Here is a 7615-nt window from a genome sequence, read left to right as displayed (position 1 = left end):
TCAATTATTTTATAAGAATTTATGAGTGCTAAACAGGACATATTTTTTATATTTGAACTTAATTAGACATATTACTCAAATAACATCATATCATTTGGCACATTTTCTATCTTAAAAGCTAGGTAATGAGTCTTTAGTAAACATCTTTAAACTTTATTATTATCGTCTTTATACCTAAACAACGTATATAAAATGTAGTTTGAAACAAAAATCAACAAAAAATATCAAGGATTGAGAACTATTTGAAATGCCTACGAACTGAAAGAGTATCTATTCGTATTCATCATCTGAATTACAATTTAAACAACAGAATGCTGTGATATCACCTTTGATACATCCTGCTTGCGCCCAGTTCTTGTAAAAGATACATTCGATCCATTCACCACCTGATGTATCTTCATTATAGGAGGCACCGCAAATGATACAAAAATAGTCATCATCATCGTTAGAGCTATTGCTTTCATTTGATATCCTTTTTTTCACTTTTCCTACTTTTTCGTCTTTATTTACATTTCCTTTCACATTTCCTTTACCTTTTCTCTTACCTTTTTCCTTATCTTTTTTGTTTTCTTCATTCTGGTGTTTTGATGTGATTTTTCTCTAATTTCATGTTCTTCTAGAGCATTTTTTCCGGAGTACCTATTAGTAAAAATAGCGCGTTTTCTGTTTGACGTAATTCGTGGTGGAGCTTTTGGTATATATATTGGATATATATTGGTATATATATTGGAAACAGTGTGTCTTATCCACAAAAAATATAAAAATCAATTTGGGAACACCGCAACTTATAGTACACGTCAGTCTTACTCCGTTTCCCTTCCCACACCTTCTCTAGCCCTTACACAAAATTCTATTATTTTCAATAGCAAGAAGTTATTTAACCACCTTCCCATTAATTTAAGGCGAATACATAATGGAAAGAAATTCAGAAAGAAAGTGAAAGAATACCTTGTTGGGAGGCCCTATTATAGTGTGGACGAATTCTACCAAGGCTCTATCGAATAATTGACATGTAGCTTTGTGTAAACAAGTTATTGAAACCAACACAAAATGGCTATCAATGTTCATTATGTAGAATTATATATTTACGTTTACTTAATATTCATAAATTCATGTACTTATATTTGTAGCTGTTCAGCTGGACCTAATATTGTTCTGTCCATATACTCTGCTCCGGTGTTTAAGCATTATTTTATAGTTTATATTTGTTAATTGTCCCTTATACATGTTCTACTTTACTAGACTTTGCCAATAAGATGTTTATATCTTGGGTAATAAAGCATATTTTGATTTGATTTGATATGTTATGGTTTCAACTGTGTAAAATCACTAGCTCCTTTCTGCATGCCTGACGGTCCAGGTATTGGTTCACGAAACATTTGCGATATAACATCAGTCACGCTATTATCTAAATTTGTTACATCGTCCAAAATTTCAGGGTTTTTCAAATTTAGTGACGGATCATCAATATCAACGTCATCATTATCAACAGTTGGTTCAGGGACTAGTGACTGGTTTTGATCGCTGGGGTCTGGGCGGTCCGAGACAAAAAAAGGCACAAAGTCAGATTCCTGAGAAATATCTTCGTTGCACGGCCAGATGCCAGACTTTTCAAAAGCGTTTATTATATTCGTAGGGTTTGAAGCCAACGGTAGCGCTTCTTTAACAATTCCAGGGAGGTCATATGTATATAGACATTACATTACGGGTTACTGGCCATCCAAGGAGTTTGTGCTCTGTTCATATAATTTTTGAATGAACACGCGTAGTTGTCTGTTTATAAGTTCTCATGCTGTCATACCTAAAGAAGAAACATATAAAATAATCATTCACACACATTAAGCTAATCTGTTGATACCAGTCCCCCCCCCATCTGAGGTAAGTATTAACAAGTTAATTCTAGCCCCTCTCATGTGGTAATTATAGCCACAAAGGTACACTTTGGGTATTAAATAACATAATAAAATATTGGTCCATATTAATGGCAATTAAAAAACTTAGAATTGTTGAGTATAAAATATGCTTTTAGAGAAACAAAAAAACATAATTATACCACTTTATAATTATTGTACAAATAAAAAAATCGTGAACTCTAAAAAGATTGTTACCTGCTTAAAAATATCAACCGGCACACAACTCACTCACATGACGCGCGGAGCGCAACTAACCGACGGCTGTGGCATGTGGCGCGATTGAGTTGTCAAATTGCGACACGCACTGGAGGTGTAGTGTTTATAGTTATAGAGAAATTTGCTTGTTAATGCTTACCTCTGTTAATTGTAGCCCCGGTCTCCCCTACATTCTATGTTACGTAGTGAACAGTCAGATAGATGAACTCTTCAGAAAATTGATCGTTTAGAGATGTAACATTGAGTTATTTCTCTATTGACATTCTGAGAGTGATGGTCACCAACGGGTGGGACAGGAGGTATGACAGTTGCGGTTATGATAGAAAAATGTCCTCTCGAATTCACAATCGACTATTTTTTCCATCATTTTTCGGTAAACGTGTCTTGAAGACATTCAACCTGTTTCATTTTCGATTCTGTATACTACACAGGCCGTTGCTGCAGACTCTAGTCCTTCTTGAGTTATACGGAAAACACCAAAAATGCGGTTTTTCGTTTTTTTTTAATGGAATTTTTATTACAGAGAATATCAAAAAATGGAAAAAAAATATTATTGTATTTGAAGTGCACTATGACGATAAAACGTTTCGTGTCGACATAGCCACCATCAACTTTTTTTTTTAAATACGGACTTATCTGTCACAGATATTGATGAAGCAATAAATTCAAATATATTACATTTGATATTTTTACAGCGTTTCATTCGAAATAACTACCATCACCATTTGTGAATTGTTTAGATTTCTTCAAAATATAATTCAGACAACCCAAAAAATTTGACAAAATGAAAATTCGTACTTTTTCGTTTTGAAAGTTTTGTATTGCCGTAATCCTTCTTTCAAGGCTTATTTCTCCCTAATCAATTATAAGTCGTAAAATTTTTATGATTCTCAATCCTGGAAGTAACGAAAACATTAATTTCTGCTCAAAATTCGATTGTTGTATTTCGTATGATCAAATAGCATCTCAATTCATTTACCATCCTAAACGCGTAGGCTTTGCTTGATTTCTATGGCAGGAAAATTGAATACGTTATTGATATCTGTTGAGAACTGTCAGACATTTATGGACATATCAAAGATGCATTCAAATGATGAAAATCGAATAGAAATTCTCTTTTGGCAAGAAATATGTATGTTGAGCTATACGCGAATCGTCGTATTCCGAACATCCAAATATTTAGACGATTAGGAAAAAATTTGAGGGACAATGTTTCATTTGACAGAAAGAATACAAGAAAATGTGTGGTTATTGGAAGTGTGAGGAGTCAAATAAATGTTGTGGGTAGGCAAATATTACCACATAAAAAATTTACACAGTGAAACATCTTTCTTTTGATTTGGGATTGGCCAGTTACAAAAAATATGCTAATAAGGATTGTTCTTCACGAGAAATTGCCCACGAAATGGGGATTTCTGTAGAGTCCACCAGAACTTTTTTGAAAGAGAACAAATACTAATGCTACAGGATACGCAGAGTTCATCACCTCAATGAAAAGAATTACGAAAAAAGAGTACGATTTGCGAAGTGGTTAAGACGTAGAAATAGGAAAGTTGGAAATACTTGTAAAAAAATAATATGGACGAACGAATCAAAATTCACCAACAATAGATGGTGATATACCCTTGGATTGTGAATGTATCGCTTTATTCATAGACATGTCTATATTGAAAAAAAAAGTTGATGGAAGCCATGATGACACGAAACGTTTCATCGAATATTTATTATCACATCGTCATACACTCCGAATACACTAATATTTTCTCTTTCCATTTTTTGATATAAAACCAAAAACAGCATTTTTGGTTTTCCCCGTATAACTCGAAAAGGGCGAGAGTCCCCGTAATTTTTTTTCGATCATTGTTTTGTTCCCAATGACACTTACCTTTTTTCCCATTTAATTCCCAACAAATCGCCAATGAATTCGTCGGATATTTCACGAAAGTTGGTCAAGACCTAGCAAATGACATTCTTAAAAGGCCAAATTACAGAAAAAACTATCTGAAAAATAGAAAAATTAAATCCTTTTTCCTAGAAGAAACCAATGAATTAGAAATCGAGCGAACTATACAGAACCTAAAAAATAAAAAATGTCCCGGAATCGACAATCTCCGAGCAGAAACTATCAAATTAATAGCTAAAGAACTTGCAAAACCGTTAACTTACCTGATAAACTGGTCTTTCAGTAGTGGAATATGTCCAAACCCCTTCAAAATTGCTATTATAACACCAATATTTAAATCTGGAAATAGAACCAAACTGGAGAACTACCGTCCAATATCTGTTATTACAAATTTCGCAAAAATTTATGAGTCTATCCTGAAATCGCGAATCAGTGCATACCTAAATAAAAATAATATTTTATCTAAAAATCAGTACGGTTTTCAACAGGGCAAATCAACTGTAGACGCCATATCATTTCTCACAAACCACATTAGTAAATACGTAGATAAAAATGTACCATCCCTATGTATATTCGTAGATTTGAAAAAAGCTTTTGACACTGTCAGTCACAATCAACTGCTAGAAGTACTGGACAGCATCGGATTCAGAGATCTACCGTACTCACTATTGCGCAGTTATCTGAATCAAAGAAAACAATGTGTAAAAATTAAAGACGTCAAGAGTGACCTACACACTGTTGAGTACGGCGTACCTCAGGGAACCGTTTTTGGTCCGCTACTTTTTAACATCTACCTGAACGATATGTTCTCACTGAATGTGGAAGGTGATATAATCAGCTTTGCTGACGACACTGCAATTATTTTTCAATCGGAATCCTGGAATTCTCTGAAACAAAAAGCAGAAAAAAATTTCAAAATAATAGTTAAATGTTTCGAAAGTAAATTATTGAGTATAAATATATCCAAAACATTTTACTTTACCTTCACTTCGTATGCCAAGAATCTACCAGATTTCAAATCACTTTCAATAAAATACGATGACGTAGAACTTTCCGTTTCATCAGTGGATAAATTGAAATACCTTGGTATATATATTGACGCACATCTAAAATGGGATGCACATATTGATTACTTAGTCAAAAAACTACGATTTGTTGCATATAGATTAAAATACGTGAGATCATACCTACAAACAGCCCAGATGCGAATGCTATACTATGCATTGTTCGAAACCCACCTTACATACGGAATAATTGCTTGGGGCGCAGCAAACACAACTTTTCTGAAACACCTAGAACAAACACAAAAATCAGTATTGAAAATTATCCACCTCAAAAAAAGAACTTACCCGACCGACTCATTATATAAAGAAACATCAGTTCTAGACATAAGACAACTCTACTTTCTCAAAACTATAATAAGACAACATAATAATAGACATGAATTAAGGATAATAGAACACCAATATGAAACTCGACAAAAAAATAATGCATATGTCCCGAATTCAAGGAAAAACATCCTTCAAAGGTCTTACTCATACCTAGCTCCTCGGTTATATAATCTCGTCCCACATCATATAAAAAATATCAGGAGTGATAATTCATTTAAGAATAAACTCAAAACCTGGGTGTTAGGCTTGCCAAGGCTTCAGATACACCAACACGTTGATATGAAAAATGTTTACTATCATAGTGACATGCATAGAAACTGATTCACATATTCATACAAGACGATTGATGATATAATTAAAATAATATGTCTGATAATTTCAAAACGTCTTACCTTTTATTTATTCACTGATACCACTTTATATTTCAAATTTTAAATTGTATTCATTAGTATTCAAATTGCTGCAGACCCCACGCACAGGTATATCCTTCTGTGGGAATTCTATATTTATTTGGAAATTGACTCGTACAATTTGTATCATTGAACAATGTATCTTTGCCAATAAATATATTATTATTATTATTATAATCGTCTTCGTATCTGTTACAGTTTAGAATATAGCAATGTCACCACATGATAAAAGAAACGGCCTTGTATATCAGTAAAAACCATTTTTGAGACTGTTGCTACTCGCACACAGTTGACGCTCAGTGTACGTTGCCATAGTGTCGATGTAACGATATTCCAGTCAAACAAATGAGCCCAGTGAAAGAACACACGCAATAGACAATGGTGTAACACTATATGTGATTAACATATCTTTGTTCACGATTTTATTTTTCAAAATCCAATATAATGTGAAGAGTAAGTAAGTAAAAGAACTCCCAATGTATCTTCCATCATTTCTCACAAGGACTGAGAATTACTTATACTACATTCAAAACCTTGTTAGAAACAATAACATTGTGAAAACTCAATCGTTAACCTCTTGGAGTCCCTGTATAGAATTCCATTGTGAACCATGAATAGAGAAGAAAATTGTTCGACCTCAATGTATCATTTCTCTTTATATACAGCATGTCATCGCAACTGAGCTCATTCACTGCCGGACATTGATAGATTCCACTAAGCGTTCTTTTTCCTTTTTGATTCCATTTTGTGGTATCTTCGTATATCCTAAATGAAGGACTCATTTCTTATATTTAATAATAAGCTGTCACGACAATATATGAGGGCGCCTAGTAGGTACAACAGAGTCAATATAAATTTTCAATTGTCAATAGTACGCACTTATCGTGTTATTTTGATAACTTGCATGCTGATTGGATGAGAGTGATTGATAATGACAAGAAACTTGAGAAAGATAAAATGTTGCAACCCTTCATAACTTGATACTGTAGTCATCGAAGAGGTGAATGTGTTTAGTATCGAAATAATTGAGAAAATATATTTTTTTTTTATAATTCATATGTACTGGAGATTTTTTTCAGGTGGTGGCTCTTTTCGAGAAATGACAAGGAAGTATCTTCTTTCATCTTACCCCGACAAGTCGTAAGTGTTGAAAACACCAAAACACGAGTACTGTTTCTTGATGTGCATTTGGCCAAATATTAGGAGATTACCAAAGCTGTCATCTCCTGATAATGTCCACTTGATTAGCAAAACACGCGTCGAGCGATAGTATTTTTGTTCTGGGGTGGAAAAAGTGTTGATGAATAAACAGAGTTAAGATGTTAACCTCGATGATGTAACCAGTAGTTGGGTACTCGATTGTGATTGAAATTTTATCGTTAATACTCAGTAGGCTTTGTACTCTACTCCGTTTAATCTTCTGGTCAAAAGCCAGTTCTATGAAAATACTATATTCAAACCTTGCATCAAACTCGTTTAGTTAGCAGTGATGTCATTTGTTTACTGATTGTAATAATTTCAACAATTTCATTTTCTGATACCGTATAAATCAAAAACGAAAAATATTGTTTTTTATTCCTTCAGATCGAACATCCTATATTTTATTTTACATTCAATTTTATGTTATTTCATGTTATTCCGTGGGTTATTGGAAAATTCACCATTTTTCAAAGTGACGTTATGTTATTTCATGAATTTTCAGGTTATAATTTTATGGGACACCTGAACCCGAAATATTATTATTGTAAGGTTGTCTATATATTTACTGAAACATGATACTTC

At 33.4% G+C, this 7615-nt stretch overlaps 2 long non-coding RNA genes across 2 annotated transcripts; one reads left to right on the top strand and one right to left on the bottom strand.

Moving 5' to 3' along the window:
- Positions 1 to 4803: 4803 nt before the first annotated feature.
- Positions 4804 to 5654, bottom strand: LOC141481147 (uncharacterized). The gene is made up of 3 exons (XR_012464767.1): positions 5220 to 5654; positions 5015 to 5138; positions 4804 to 4919 (listed from the first exon to the last, which is right to left on the bottom strand). It is a non-coding gene; the product is annotated as an uncharacterized lncRNA (long non-coding RNA).
- Positions 5655 to 6063: 409 nt separating this feature from the next.
- Positions 6064 to 7396, top strand: LOC141481146 (uncharacterized). Its single transcript, XR_012464766.1, has 2 exons — positions 6064 to 6290; positions 6913 to 7396. It is a non-coding gene; the product is annotated as an uncharacterized lncRNA (long non-coding RNA).
- Positions 7397 to 7615: the final 219 nt, after the last annotated feature.

The sequence above is a fragment of the Leptinotarsa decemlineata genome, unplaced genomic scaffold, assembly GCF_025532065.1.
Source record: "Leptinotarsa decemlineata unplaced genomic scaffold, Ldec_3_MD MMD2_tig00000035_RagTag_RagTag, whole genome shotgun sequence".
NCBI lineage: Eukaryota > Metazoa > Arthropoda > Insecta > Coleoptera > Chrysomelidae > Leptinotarsa > Leptinotarsa decemlineata.
This window is presented reverse-complemented; position numbering and strand designations above follow the sequence as displayed.